This window comes from Peromyscus californicus, unplaced genomic scaffold, assembly GCF_007827085.1.
Source record: "Peromyscus californicus insignis strain IS unplaced genomic scaffold, ASM782708v3 Scaffold_4__1_contigs__length_199733344, whole genome shotgun sequence".
Taxonomy (NCBI): Eukaryota; Metazoa; Chordata; class Mammalia; order Rodentia; family Cricetidae; genus Peromyscus; species Peromyscus californicus.
The window spans coordinates 114,988,342-115,005,043 of NW_026294562.1; the positions used below are offsets into that span (position 1 = coordinate 114,988,342).

Here is a 16,702-nt window from a genome sequence, read left to right on the forward strand (position 1 = left end):
CAGAGGTTGGTATTGAAGTATATTGGCTGCACAAAATGAATGTTCCTCTTTTATTTTCAGGGAGCATTTATATTCAACTGCTGATATTGCTCTTAAATGTATGAAAGAATTTATCAGTAAGACAAAATAAAAATTTCCTTGTAGTGTGTTTTTCAAAAATGATTTCAGTTGTTTGAATGAATATAACATTATTCAACTCCTTTCTCTTGGATAAATTTAGTAGCTTGTGATTTTCATGGAATTTCCCATTTTTCTCAGGTTATCAAGTTGAAAGATATTTCAATTTTTAGTTTTTTAATCCTTTAATGTTTATGTGTTCTGTAGTAACACCCCACAGCCATTTTTGATAGTATAATTTCTGCTCTAATATTTTTTATAACCCAGCTAATCAGAGTTTATCAGCATCATTGATTTTCATTATAAGCCACAGCCTTAGGCTTGATTGATTTTCTATATTGTTTTTGCCTTCAGTTTCAGGATTTTTATATTTTGTTTCTTTCCTTCACTTTGAATTTTTCTTTTCCTACATATGTCCACTAATAAAGAAGATTAAACCCACTTACTTCAGCCCTTTGTCCTAATAAAATTGTTTCAATACTATAATTTATTTCTAAGCACTGTTCTAGCTTCATACAATAAATTTGACTTTTAAATGTTCTACATTCAAAATATTTGTGAATGTCTCTTTTGATTTCATCTCTGTTCATGGTTTACCTTTACGTGTTTTGTCTCATTTATAAATACTTAATATTTCTGTGAGTTTTCTATTATTAATTTCCAGTTTCATTCTATTGCTGATAAATAATATACTTTCTTCATTTCAATACTCATTTATTTTTAAATCCAAATAATGACTTCTTATACTGACATTTCCTTTGAACATAAAAATTCATGTTTTCTAATGTCAGTTGTAAGTAATCCAATACTGATATTCTATTCACATGTAATATGTTTTTTGTCTACTTATCCCATTTTTATAGAAAAGGGTGTTTTTTTTTCTAACAGTCATGTTATATGTTGTCAAGTGCCATTGCTAGATTTAGACATCTAATCCCCAATTAAATTTGTGATTCCTATTATTTCTGGTTCAAATCAACATTAATATTATTTTTAGCTAAACTTGTTCTCTTTAGAGTTTTGCTTATTTGGGTAGATCTTATTTTCTTAATCTCAAGTAGATCATATGTTCTCTCTCTCTCTCTCTCTCTCTCTCTCTCTCTCTCTCTCTCTCTCTCTCAGCTCTCTATGCAGATTCTCTGATCTTTGAAGGGTAGGATTAGATGGAGATAGCTCTTTAGAGCAGTGGATTGCAAGGACTCTCTCTCTCTCTCTGTAGTAACTGACCATGGTTGACTAAATATTTTCTGATGATTCTCTTACTCCTACATTCAGCCTTGTTCTAACAATCATTCTTCTTTTATTATATTTTTTCTTTATTTTGTTTCTCAATCTTTTTTTCCTTCTCTACAATTTTGAGAATTTTTTTAGTGTGTTGTGTTATTGCTGCTTATGTTTAGAAAAAATAATTAGACTATTTCTTCAAGAATCCAGTTGGTTTCCCTCTATTTCTTTTTTATGCAACTTCTTCTCTTCTGTGGTCATGTTACACCTCCTGTCATTCCCTTCTTCCTTCCTTCTTTCTTTTCTCATCCTCTTCTTACACCTCCTCCTGTTCTTCTTGTTTCTTCTTTTTCCCTCCTTCATTTTTCTTTCTTATTTCCCCATGTCTTTGAATTCCAATAATACAGTAATGAATGAGCTTTAAGTTTTAGCCATATAAAATGTTTCTGTGATTACTTTCTTTGGTGTAGTGTATCATATAATATCCTCATTAAATATTTTATTCATCTCTGATATGACATATTTTTCTTTAGTTTTTCAGATAATTCATTTTATACTTGTTTATGTAAAGGGAAAATTTCCCTCTGATCATATATGCTGTTTCTATGTCTTTCATCATCATAGCTGTTTATTTAAAATAATTTAATAGAATCAATCTTAGAAGATCAACATCTGGGCTTTCTCTGTCTTTGAATTTTAGTTGTTTTGTTTGTTTGTTTTTAATATTTTAATAAGGTGGTGTGTGTGTGTGATTGTGTGTGTATGTGTGAAGTGCAATTATTTTTGTAGTGTTTTGCAAGTAATATATGACTAATAGACATAGATATAAAATAACAATCAATATTTAGGTAAATCACATTTATTGCCAGACAATAACACAGGTCTTCCTATGTTAAGACATTATTGTACAGCATGTAATTAATCTTCCTGGTCAGTTTTGTATTTTATAGATTCTGTGGTTGCCTCTGATGAATCACAGATTTTAAATCTCTCAAATTATGAAGTGACATTGATTTCTGTTGAATTTGAGATATGGATTGCTGTAGTATTATTAAAATACCTTTGCTATAGTCAAAGTTTTAAGCAGGTCATACATAATACAGAAGGACCCTCCAACCTCTGTCCTTCTCATATTTGCAATGGTATTTCAGAAGCCAAGGAGATTTTCTGTTCTGTGTTGGCGTACGTTTCACACGGTTTTTGTGCGTATCAGGGTCAGGGATTAAGTACTTTAGCACTTTTGCATCTGTCCCAGTGACAACAATCTTTGCCACTTTGTACAATGGTTAGAAGGCTAATGGTCTTCCAATTCCTCTCAGACACGAAACTGAAATTGTTTTTGCTGAAGAGTTTGAGAGCATGTTCTGCCTCTTCTCTATCAGAGGAAAGATTTAGCTTTGTGTTAATGTAAGATTTTGGAACTGAGCATAGGTGCCACTGTGGCCAGTGTAAGATGCTTTAATCTCATTTCATTTTAACATGGAGTCTGTGAACAAAGTTCTAAGCTTATTACAAAGACTCAGCTATTCCTTGCTGGTAACAAGGCAGGAACCCTTCTCACATTTCCCAGAAGATGATTTCTTTGCTTTATATCACAGAAAGATCTATAATAAGAGGCAGTCTTATACCTACCCATCACTAGTTCCTCATTTACACCATGTTCTCAAGCTGCCAAGAGCATATCGGATTCTGCAGAAACTCCTGATACTTCTTAAGATAAGGACAGATCAGCATATCTTTGCATTGCTTCTAGGGCTTTCTCACGGACAGCCAGTAATTGTTTGCAGAAAAGCACCAGCAAATGGTTGTGTGCTTTCCTGGGATTGCTTTCTTAGGAATTCTAACTATTCCATAGCTTCCAGTCTAATTGGTTTGTTGAGATTTAACTAATTTGTATATAAAATTAAGTTCTGTCCTTGTTCAGCTCGTGATTATTTATTCATGTTTGAGAGTTATGGGTGTAGCTTCCAATGATACTCATACAACACAATCATATAGCAAACACCCTTACTCTTTGATCCTTTTCTTCTGTAATCATCCCTGAGGACAGCAAAAATTGGCCCTCTCAAATTGACGGACAGGGTAAGGCAGCCCAGGAGGCCTCAACTAAAGAACTACAGGCAAATAATGAAAGCTGAATGCAGAAGAAATAGTCTTCCCCAGGAAAAAGCACATCAGTTGCTTATCCAACATCAAGTGGTCAGTCCTGAAAACATACACACAAATTACATTATACAGACTGAACAGGTTATATTTATGTATTTAGAAATATGTGTATATGTGTGTATGTGAATGTGCATATGTGTATGTTTAACAACAATTAATGAAAAATAAGCTGTGGATTTAATAGAGGGCAAGGAAGCACATATAGAAGGATTTGGAGGGAAGACAAGGAAGGGAGAAATAATGTAATTACCTCAAAAATAAAAGAAATCATTTTAAATGTCATGTTGATTTAGTAAGGCAATTTCTAGAGATTTTATGTGTACCACAACAAAATTTCACATTACTGGGTTATATGAAGAACATAAAAGTTTTTTTCTTAGTTATTCAATGCTTTTCCCAGATTTGTTTAGCTTGAGATAGCTAATGCATTCAACTCAACATCTGTCTCATTTTTATAGCAATCTATTGCTAAAGTATCACATATTGCTTGCTGTGTAGATAAATTTAATAAGCACTATGTGCAAACTCACACATAGTGATGCTGAAGTAGCATGTATGGAAGTATTGGCATCAGTATTTTAATGAATTTGAGAATGAACTATATTCATGTCCACTCTTGGTAAGCCTAGAACTAGAAACTTAAACACAACCATAAAGTGTAAACATGAATTACTTCAGGGAATGTAAATAGTCTTTTATTTATAACATGCTTTGAACTCATCCTCCACACAACTAGATATTTTTCTTGCAAGCTTACTAATATTTTGATGTTATAAATCAGGAGTGCCTATCATAAAAGATATCTGAATGGAACCACAAGTATCTTGTCTAGTTAGTCTCATATCTTCCTAAGAAGATTAACACTTTTTAATCTTTTTTCTCTGAGGGGTGAAAAAAATGTCATCCAAGCAGATTTCCTAAAACTATAATCCTAGCCATCCATCTGACCCTGGATACCAGATCTCATCCTAAATCAACTGCCCTTGGATATCATTTAGAAATAGCATCAGGAATCTGTATTTCTCATGACTCAGCCTGAAAAGCAGCTGGGATGGTAGTTAGGAATAATTTTAACTCAGAAGAGCAAGATTTATATATTGAAAACTACAGAAATATTGTTGAAGTAAATTTAGTGAATCTCAAAAATGAACAATTATCTCTTGCTCATGGATTAGAAGACACTTGCTGTTAAGGTGACAAGAGTCTCCAAAACAATTTGTTTCCTCTACTCTCCCTGTTAAATGAGAGGAAGAGAGGGAGTCTTTAGTCACATGTCGCAGACTCTTGATGTTCTTAATGTTTAAAAGAATTCCCTGAATCATGGTTTCTTAATTTTAAGTATGCCATTAGACAATGTCCAAGAATAAATGATAGCTCCATCTCATAATTCTTCCTAGTTATATTTTTTTTCTGCAGAGCAGCATATACATAGACTTACTCCTACTATTTCCAGAAATAGGAATTAAGGACAGGTGACATAAATTCAACTATCAACAGCATAATAATGTATACATAAGCACAACTGCCATCTTTATGATTGGTTGCTCATTTGTATAGCAAATTCTTGGAAAATGTGATGAACCAAGGGGACATATTTATCATCTCCCAATTAAAAGACAACGTTCTTTCAAGCCCCAATATTCTGTGATATATGTACAATATAGTATAAATGTAAGAATTCTCCTTCTAAAGAAAATTGCTTTTTGATAGCATCATTTTTCCATTGCTTTAAAAAATTGATTTGCTTCTCTCCCATTAAATGATACCAGTGTGTTAAATGCATGTTTGTATGTTTTCAAGTTTCATTCATCCAATATCAGTTTTGAGCTCAGACCATTATATACCAAATCCACTGAGATATTCTTATATTTCTTGACTTTTATTTTATTTTATTTTATTTTATTTTATTTTATTTTATTTTATTTTATTTTTTTTTGGTTTTTTGAGATAGGTTTTCTCTGCATAGCTTTGCGCCTTTCCTGGAACTCACTTGGTAGCCCAGGGTGGCCTCAAACTCACAGAGATTCACCTGCCTCTGCCTCTGCCTCCCGAGTGCTGGGATTAAAGGCATGCGCCACCACCGCCTGCCTTCTTATTCTATTTTTTTCTTCACAGCTAGAGAGCCTCAGGTGTTTTAAGCACAAACCAAAAGTGATGAGTTGGACATTTATTGACATAACACCTCTTTAAAAGAAACAAAGAAGTTATAAAGCTAGAGGGATTGAGAATAAAGGACAATGTTATTTCTGAATACAGGATACATAAGCAGTTAGAGCAAAGATTTCAGGCAGGAATATCATGCCTATAAACACTGAAGACAATTTGTCAAGGAGGGATTTGGAAATAACTGTCATGTTATTTTTATCATTAAAAATTCCCCTCACTGAGCTCCTGCGTTGTAGGCTGAATATTTCTTTATGTTCTTTTTTCCTTAACACTACTTAATTGGGCACTTTAAGTTTTATAAATTTCACTACAAAACACTTAAGGGAAAAATGGCAAACACTGACAGCAACTTGTGATATTTATAGATATTTCACAATTCCCTTTGGCCCATGTCTCCGGCTCTTCTCCAGATGATCCATGTTGAGTTTCTTGGTGCTCTACCCTCTGTGATTCATTATTTTTTCCACCAATCTCCACTTCTATAAAGATCATTCTTCAGCACAATAAATGAAAATCCTTTCCTCATTGTTATTTTCTCCCCATAATGAAAATTCAAACAGAGTAACCTGTTTTCCCTTTGCTCAACATGTCAGTTTACATGTTTAAAACTCCTGGTTAGGTGACATACAGATCAACACTTTTCTAAGGAATGACTTTATTTTTAAATTACTCCAATTCGAGGAGAAGATTAAATGAGTAGGAAAAGGAAGAGACTCGAATATATATAGATGAAGATCCTCACTACAGGAAAATAGCAATGACAGGTGGGAAGAAGATACAGAGAGCAAAACAAAGAAAATAATCTGTTTTCCAGCCTTTCATCTGTGTTTTCTTGAGTTCTGCTTCCCAGTAGTAAGGACCATTTGTTGTGATTTAAATGTCAGGCTGTCAGCCCCAGATAAATTCACTTTCTGAAGGATGCTTTACATTATCTTCATTCATTAATCTCGATTTAACACACTATTTTTGTCATTTAAATTCCAATGATATTAGTATTATTACTGTATAAATTATTTGTGCTCCATATGCTTCTATAATTATATGCTATAAATATGCTGAGGCATTCGTGGACCATTTGCTATTAACTGGAAAGAAACATTTGAGTTCATAGTCAATTTTCTCGTTACAAATGTCATTCCTGGTATTGAAACATCTGTGACCTTCTTTGCTTTTTTTTGTCATGTCTTCAAAAATTATTATAGTTTCTATTATATTTAGTATATACCCTTGGTACTTAACCACATCATATGTATGCAGTCTACCTGAAATCTTAAAAATAAAATAGAATTAAAAAATCTTCCTGCATAATATTTTCAAATGAATATTTCAGGCAGTGTATTGTTTCACACCATCCCCTCAATCAAATGGTAATTACATCTCCCACTGGATACAAAATTAATTCCAAGTCCTCTGGCAAAGAAACATAGATTTTTGCTATTTAATACATGTCATGCATTTCCACTCTAATTTTTAATCTCAATAAACCAGATGAAAATATTCATTTTATTTTATTTTATTTTTGAATAATTATGTAGAAATTAGAGATTTGCAGACCAGGTAAGAGTGTGGATAAAGTGACAATCTCAGATGATAAATGAGGCTTCTGGTAGTTTTCAAAGATAGGAAACCTAGAACTACATAGGAAAGATAAGAGCATGCTAATAACGGATGCAGAAGGAGGAGTAATGATTATGCCATTGGATCATTTGTGCATCTGTGACTCCAAGAATCTTCTGTCTCTTAGTAGGTTATTAGGTGGAGGGGTGATTGCATAATTTATTTGAGTTCTCACAAAGTCATGCTGTTTACTTGTGAAACTCTAAAGGTTAAAATTTACATATGAAATGTCATATGGACAGTGGTCTGCAGTGAATAGTTATAAACACAAAGAAGGAGTTCATCATGATGAACTTCTCCATTGTAATCCTGGGTTGGGAGAGGGGGTTCAGTACAAGCTACCATAATTGGGAAAGATGTAAGGAAGCTAATGTATAGAAAATTGGTACAGTATGTGAACCCCTGAGTGAGGATAAAGAGGATGTTGTCTGGTGCCTTTGGTTGAAATATTGTGTTGAAAGTGTGCCAGTACCAAGTCCATCTTGAAGTTATTTCACTATTTTTACCACTAATGATGTTTAGTCTATAGAACTTTAAGACATCTTTCCACTTCAGAATCAAGACTTCTTTCTAAGAAATAAAGATATAATAAATAGAATAGAATAGAAGATATCAAATTATAAGCGTCTTTCTTCAAAAAATTTCTTTAGGGGAGAAATCTGCCTTTTGAAGCTTTTTGTTTCCAGCTTTGCAATATATTACCTGTGCTTGCCTAAGCTCATGGTGAATAATTATTAACGAATAAATATTTTAAGAAAATGTATAATATAGGCTCTTCACCCTGGCAGATGTACCTGGACTGTTACATAGACAAGCTCTAGTCTAGGTTCTATGGATACAAACAGGGATACATAAGAACTATTCCTTTCCTATATAAAATGTCACAGGCACCATTTTGTAGAGTCCCACTGTCTAACTGTGCTTTGTGAGTACAGCCTGATTCATTTGATTTGAGTTTAGTTTCTGTCAGTTATAAAATTGTTCAGTTTAGTTGCACATCACAATCACCTTCCTTCAAATAGTCCATGGTGCAGTGTTTGCCCCCTAAAGATAAGCTTAAATGGCTAGGGGGAAGGAAAATTAGAACCTCACTGCCTTTATGTCTTGAACTTCATTCTTACTTCTCCATTTACTTCTCATGCTTGGTTTCTCTAAACTTATTCATTAGTTTAAGTGATTTTAATCTCATCTTAATTCCTTCCCATTCCCTAAAGATTACTTTTCACTTTCATTAACTAAGTTGAGCAGTTTTAAAGTTTGCACTTAAAATGGTGGGCAGTTGATGTTGGGATCAGTTGAATTTCATATTTCCTTTATGCCCTTTTCATTTAAATTTACCCATGTCTGACAACCTATCCTTTTAAAATGTGACTTCCTTTTTAAAGGGTTGTTTTCATCAATACTTTCTGAATACTCCCCCGATGGATTCTATCATTAGCTAGGGACATTAGATAAATAGAGCCAATGAGATACGCCTAAACTCCTCCAATGACAGCCCATAGCTTCACAGTACTATTTAGACTCAGTTGCTTCTTTGCAAGGACCCAACATCATCTGTTACATGCATTTGCATATACATTCTCTTTCAGTTCTGAGCTACAACAAGGCCCTGGGCTCCTTTATGCCTGAGCTGCAATCTTCTTGGGCTTACCTTTCTTTTTCTATTATACTGCAAGTTTTCCATAAGCCACTTCGCAAAACTATGTTGAAATGTCACCTGAAGGTCCCATTACCTGATACATCCTTACCCAAGCAGAATCTATCTGTCCTTTCACTATTCTCCTGAGTTATAAAAGGTCTTGATTATTGTGTGGCATTCATAATACACTGTGTTGAGTTATGGACCCAACTTCAGCTTCTTGGAAGACATGGGCAATTCCTCACTTGGCTTTGTGTCTCCAGAGTCAGGCACCTTGCTAATGACATTGCAGACAGCATGCTAACTGGTGAGGATCAGTGAATGGTTCAGTCAGGAGAGGTTCAAAATCACCAGAATCTCTTGCAATCTTCCTTTTTCCAATTCTGATCAATCCCTAAAATAGTCCATTTATACTCACTTTAAGAATTTGGTAAAATTGTGGTTTTCCAATTAAAGACATAGTACCTATAAATTGCCTGTAAAATTTATGGGTCAGTATGAATGATTCTAATCACAGTACCTGGTTTGAGAGAAAGCACTATAGTAAATATATGGTATATAATAATCAGTGAGGTGACATGATTGCTTTTAGTGAATTCTATACACTTGATATTATATATTAGAAAAAAAGCTGAGAATTAATATAAAGGAATTCTCATATCAAACACATATTCAAAAAATTGTAACAATGTGATCATCAAAGGGGGAAAAATTAATTCTTCTGGAAGTGCTCATAGAAGTGGTATTTGACCTAAGCTTTGAAGGAGTAAAAGATAAAGTAGAAAAACATATACACTAGAAAGTCCTGGGGAAGAAAAGCTCAAAATCAAATTATAATGTTAATACCAACATCAATAACAGTAATCTTTTATACTATCAATTATTCTCCTTCCTTTCTTAGAATTCTTGAGGCCATGAGTCTGAGATCAAAGTGACAGCAGAGCTATTTCTTTAAAGCCTTTTCTTTGTGACCAAAGATATTCCTGTGTCTTCACAGAGTTTTCCCTCTATCCCTGTCTCTGTCTAAACCTACTTGTCTCTGAGGACTTCCATCAGACTGTGCTAGTCTCATAGCTTCATTTTAAGTCAAACATGTCCTTAAAGATCTCATTTCCAAATGTAGTCACCAAGGTACCAGGAGTTGCTTCACCATATGAGTTTTATGGTGAGACGGCTCATCTCATACTGTTATAATCTCTATTTTACTGAAAATGAAGTTGATAGCATAACAGGTTTAGTAGCTTTCCCAAGTTCCTAGAGCTATTTGCTATTACAAGACTCTCAGTCTAATCTTCCAGCTTCAGGATCTTTCAGAATTCCTTCATAACCTCTAAAAATTGATCACCTGGCAAATTTTGACTTTCTGTCTCCATCTCTCTGTCTCTCTATCTCTCTGTCTCTCTTTGTCTCTCTGTGGTGTGTGTGTGTGTGTGTGTGTGTGTGTGTGTGTGTGTGTGTGTGTGTGTGTGTTTATGCTGTGCCCCTGTATACAGAGATCAAAAGCTAACACTGGACATGTTCCTCTATCTCATTTCACCTTCATTTCTGAGACAAGGTTTCTCATTAAACCTGGATATTGCCAATTTGCAAGACTACATGGACAGCAAATCTTAAGAAAGGGTCTTAGAAGACATGAGATAAATATACTTGAGTCTGAGACAAAGGGCCCACCTTGTTCCCAGATTTCTTTTTGTAAGCACAGATGACTCTCCTTTCATATGGGTGCTGGGGATCTATACTCAGGCCATCATGTCTGTATAGCAAGTACTAGTACTGTACTGACTGAATCATTCCCCAGGCTCCTCTACAAAATTTTACTGTACTTAAAACTATTTCTTAGCTTGCTTAATTGTTAATTTTCTGAGGCCCTGAAAGGTTGCTCACACTACAGTAGGTGACTTCACACCCATGCACATACAAGCAGTACTAAATGAACTCAGTGGGTGTTGAGAGGAGAGAGAGAGAGAGAGAGAGAGAGAGAGAGAGAGAGAGAGAGAGAGAGAGAGAGAGAGAGAGAGAGAGAAAGTGGGGGAGGATGAGGAGGAATTGGAAGAGAGAGAATGGAAGATAGATTTGATCTAAATGCATTATATGTATATATGAGTATTAAAGTGTTTTTAAAGTTTCTTATCATTAGTACAGGTACAAAAATAAAATGTTGTTTGTATAACTATTTCTTAGAATATTCTTCATCTTGTCTATGGTATATATGGTAGAATATTTATTCCAAAAATATTAATATTGGCTCTTGCATTAAGTCAAATGGCTAGTTTCTGCTATGCAGAAGAAAATAGCCACAACTAATCAGTTTGGGTGCCTTGTAAACTGTCTAGGGTACATTGCACACATAGTTCATTGATATCTCACAACACTTTGGCTTTCTTATTAGCCACACTTTACATCTAAGGAAACCAAAGGTAGGAAAAATAATTTCTTGCTTTTCGCAATAAAAAATAATGTGGGGAATTTGAAACCAGCTGTCCATATTTCCTGCTCTTTCCTTGCTCACAAACCACAGCACACATATTTTCTTCTCATTGTTCATCCAGTAGAATATTCCTTCTTTCAACAGAACAGATTGTAATTCTCTTCCTTAACTCTTACACCTAGCTGCTGTGGATGTGTACTGTCTAGAAAACTCTGAGCACTTGGGAGTCACTTCACAGACCCTCACAAGTCTCCCTACAGAAAGAATTTTAAGCTACTCATCAGAAAATCCCATGTCAGTGCCTAGCTTTGCAACTCACTTCTCTGTACTGGACTCTGGGTCCACATGGTACAGGAGGAAAACTGAATTCCAGTTAAACACACACACACACACACACACACACACACACACACACACACAATCTTTAGACTTTCAATATTAGTGTTTCACAGTTATGAATTTACATCTCAGCAATCTGGCAGATACTTTATGATTAAAAGTTATATTTCTTGCACATTATTAGAAAAGTATTAAATGTTGAATAGAAAACTTAGGTATAGCTATACATCACAGAAACCTGATATGAAACCTCAGACAGGTTTGGCACATTATAGTTGAGTACATAATAGCCAACACTAAATACCCATCGACAGATTTCTTTATGTTTAAATAGAGATGTCACATATTAACAACTGCAAATCATCAGTCTCTTCTCCAGAGTTCTATTTCTTCTGAGTGAAAATCTTTTGCCCATATGCATGAACCATAATACCCACAGTCCTGTGTAACAGCTCACTATGCAGTGGTAATTTCTTGCTTCCAAGCCACTATTTTTTTTTCCTCTCTGATATTTTTTTTATCCCTTAGCTATGTATGCCTAACAGATTTTCTACTATATTTCAGTCCATGGTACCTATTAGAATATTTTTAAACTGGGTGATTAATTAACAGATTTTTTTCTTAGAGTTTTTAAGGCTGTGGGTTCCGTGGCTCATTTTGCTTTGACATTAAATGAGAAAAGATAGAATGATCAGTTATCACAAGAAAACAAGAAAGCAAGGAAGGGACAAAATATTTTTCATAATAATTCCTATCCTAGAGAAATTATCCAGTTCCAAAGACAACATTAATCCATTCACGAAGACAGGACTCAGGTGTCCTAGTCTCGGTTATTTTATATTTTTGATGAAAAGCCAATACTACTTAATATTTTAATTTAAATTGTTTGGTTTTTAAGAATTGGGAAGAATTTTAGTTGGCTCCTCTGTCATTCTGAAATATTCTCTCTTTCTCCTCCCTTTGTGTGTATGTGTGCGTGTTATAATAATTATTTCTTTAATCATATCCTTACTCCATAGCACTACAAGGCATTCATATTCACTGGATATACGAAACCCTCATTCCTCCAAAAAGTCCAAGTTATTTTGTTGGAGTATATCCAGTCTGTTTTGTTCATTCTTATATTCTGATACTACAACTATGATTATGCTTCATCTTTAAAATTATTCAACAATTCTCATTTGGGAGCTTTTATTTTGTTTTTTATTACCTCTTTCTTCCATCCTCCTCCTTTTTTGATTCTTCTCTTTATTTTTACATTTTGGTTTGGGAAGTTTCTACTAAATCATCTTTAAGTTTGCTAATTCATTCCTCAACTATGTTAAGTCTACACATCCACTCACTGTAGACATCCTTTATCTCTGTTAAAGGAATTTTTTAATCTCTGATGTTTCCTTTTATTCTTTATTAGAGTTTGCATGTTTGTTTACATATCTCATCTTCTTTTTGTGAACAATCTACATTTCTTTGTTAACTCAACATATTATTGAGTTCAATATTATTTTTAATTCAATTTTTGATAATCCCTAAAGTATACATGGTATTTGAGATTCTGACGATGGCTTGTCTCTTCAGATAATTTTTTTAAATTTTGACATGCTTTAATATTTGCTTTTATTTAATTGTAGAAGTTGACGTACATACATAATTAGAATGAGTATTCACAATAATTTTTTGAAACCTGTAATCATCTTAAATTGTTTTTCTGTAGATGTAGTTAGCAAAAGCTTCAAATTTCCCTAGTACCTTTACTTTTGTCTCTTCTCTTGGATTTGGATTTCCCATATGCCTTCCTTAAGAACCTTTATATTTTCTCAGTACATTGTATTTCCTCTAGGTAGAATATATGGTTTTGACATTGTACCTTTGTTGGAATGAATACAGTATGAGAGACAGGAAGTCATACAAAATAGTCTGAAAAATTTGTAACTTTTAACGCACCAGTGTATGGGTGCTATGGCCTAAAAATGTGTTTCTCTAAACTCTTTTCACCCTATCCATTATCTTTTTCCTTGCTACAGCACTATAAATATATTTTCTGGAGGCTTTGGGCTCTTGTTCTTTCTTTCCCACTGAATGAGATAAGAACAGAGGGCAAATGGGGAGAAAACTTTCTTCAGAGAAAACACATTCTGGCAGTCATCCTCAATTGGAAATGATTGTCAATATATTTCACAATGGTTGCTTGTTGTCATCATGGAGAGAGTCAGACAAGAATCTTGGATTTTTATCCTCAAAACCTTGTAGAATTCCTGGATAGAAAGTCATAACATATGTTGAAATTCTCTTGGGACTGATGCCCTATAAAGTTATCACTATCACCCCAGAATAGAATAAGTCTCCAGATGTTCCTGAAAGTGTTTAGGTGCTGCTACCGTTCGATGAATCCAGCTGTATTGGCTCCTAGTAGACGTATTTTAACCATATTCCTTAGGATGCAAATATATTGACAGCTTTAGGGTCATCAATTTGTTCTGAAACATGGATTTTCTTATGGGTTTAGGGGAAGCTATTCATTTTCCACTTTGCCCTTTTATTATTGTAGTTACAAGAGTGACCAAGGACTTTATATTAGGTTTGAAGTAAAATATTCTGTTAGGTTTATCTATAAAACAGATCATTCCATATTTCTACAATCAGATTTTACTAATTCTACAATGCCTATCTGACTACCTCAGACTTTTAGAAATCTATCCAGATTAATTTCCAATGAATTTTCAATAAGATTTTCCCCAAACTGTCAGTGTGGTTATCCAATTTACTATTAGTATTTCAATGGGAGCCATTCTAGACACAGTCTGATGAAATTAACTTTAGATGAGAACTACCACTGGAGATTTTAATCAAGACTAATGTCTTCATTTTCAAAGGTTGATAAGGTAATAAGCAAATTAATGGTCTCATCCATTAAATCTGGTGCTAAGGATTGATGTTCTTGTCTTATTTAGGTAAAAGATTTGTTTTTATTTCTTGGTAGAAACAAAATTATTTATAAATTAACTTTAATACTAATTTTTCTCAATTGACATCAGGTACAAATTTTACCTCCAGCCCCAGCCTAGTGACTCACTACGCATTGGCCTGTTCCTATATGAAAGTGTAGAGAGAATTGGGAAAAGATAAATAGCCCAAGATTCTCCTATGGTTGAAAATATATTTAGTAGTTGAAAACATATGGATTTAAACAAATATATTGTATATAAATTAATAGTATAATATCCACTTTGAGTCAAGTATATATGTACACACCTCAATAATCAGATATAAAGCTATTACATGTGAATTTTTCATCTTTTGGCTTGTTAGTATTTTCTAAATTGCATGCTGTTAACAAGTAAGAATCTTTTGAATATAATAGTAGAAGCTAATATTAAAAATATTCAAAACATTATAAGTCTTACATAGAATTTGGTGCTTTTAAAAAAGTTCTGACTTTTTTCAGTTGAGAAATCTGAGAGCCAAAGAAAATCAATCTTTGAGAAGCTTCCTCTTTCCTAATTCTGTCTATCAGAAGAATAACAATCATTAGAGACTTTGCTCCAAACACATGACCTTCGTATTTCTGTCATAGCATAATTCATTTCCATCACCAGTTGTAAAGTTTTCCTACTATATTGATAATAATAAGAAAGAAGTTGAGCAAGAGGGGTCATGGGGAAGATGCTGCTGTTTAACAAACACCTCCGTGACTGGTTTTGTTTTAATCTGCATGGTATCTTTATGCCATAGGAATTTCCATTTTGGAGAAGAAAAGAAGTTGGCCTACAACAGATGCTCAATATATATTTAATAATAAACCAAAATTAGAAAAATTTTAGTATTCATGGTCCAGATTTTTGTGTTTTCCAATGACCTGCTGACCCTTCAATAATGCATAGGCAATATCCAATACTGACCAGACTAGTGATTGAAGAAAAGATTTCAATTGAACAGAATTGCTTTATTCCATAGGAAAAAAATAGTGTTTATTCTATTTGGCTCTCTTGTTCTGTTTGGTGTATTTTAAATTGTAAAAGCTTTTTTTTTTTTATTTGTTCAAGTATTAGCATCCTCCCCTTATATAACTTGCTCTTTACCATGAACTAACACTAACTTAAAATTTAAAATTAGCAGTAATTCATTTATTTGGCATTTTCATAAGAACATCATCACACTGAATTTTGGATCTGTTGGATTATGAGGATGAGGTGACCATGTCTCCAGTATATCCAGTAATCTATCTATCTATCTATCTATCTATCTATCTATCTATCTATCTAATATATATATTATATATATATATATATATATAGAGAGAGAGAGAGAGAGAGAGAGAGAGAGAGAGAGAGAAAGGGAGAGTCATGAGTGATTAAAACCAGAAACTATTTCTCAAGTAAAGTTCTTAAACTCCAGATCTCTTATCTTCCTATGATATACAGTCTAGTGACACAAGTCAATTTTTTTGTTGTTGTTGTCATGCTTTTAAGGGCTTTATAAATTCTCTTACTGGTTGAATTTTAACTCATTTTTACTCCATCTTTTGATCCATTTAATTTTTTAGCATTATTACCGGTTTTAGTTGTGCCAAACAGAAACTAACATCGGCTCCTTTTAATAGGAAAGTTTGTTGAAAGAATTTTCGCTAGCTCACAGAACTATTGTGAAACAAACTCAGAGACAAAAGAGAGGAAAGGGGACAACCTCCACAAACTCCGGAGCAGGCATTCCAGAGAACCAAATAGCGCAAAAGATACTCTTTCATGATACAACTAGTTTTGCTGCCCATGAAAATTCGATGTTGTTTCAAAGGTTGCCATTGCTCATTACTAAGATGGATTCTCATTGTCCTTTTTTTTTTTTTTTTTGGTGTGTGTGTGTGTGTGTGTGTGTGACTGTTTCCTATTTCTAAAATGGTTCTATTTTAATGCCTGCATAGTGATCATGTGATCACATAAAACCTTTAGAGGAATCTGGAAATGGGATGTTTCGCCATTTATCATTGAAGGTAGGTTCTGCCTTGGAAAACG

At 33.7% G+C, this 16,702-nt stretch overlaps 1 protein-coding gene across 1 annotated transcript in view; it reads left to right on the forward strand.

Annotated features, from left to right (window-relative positions):
• Window positions 1-16,702, forward strand: part of Tyr (tyrosinase) — a 69,039-nt gene that overhangs the window by 43,058 nt on the left and 9,279 nt on the right. The gene's annotated exons all lie outside the window — the stretch shown is intronic.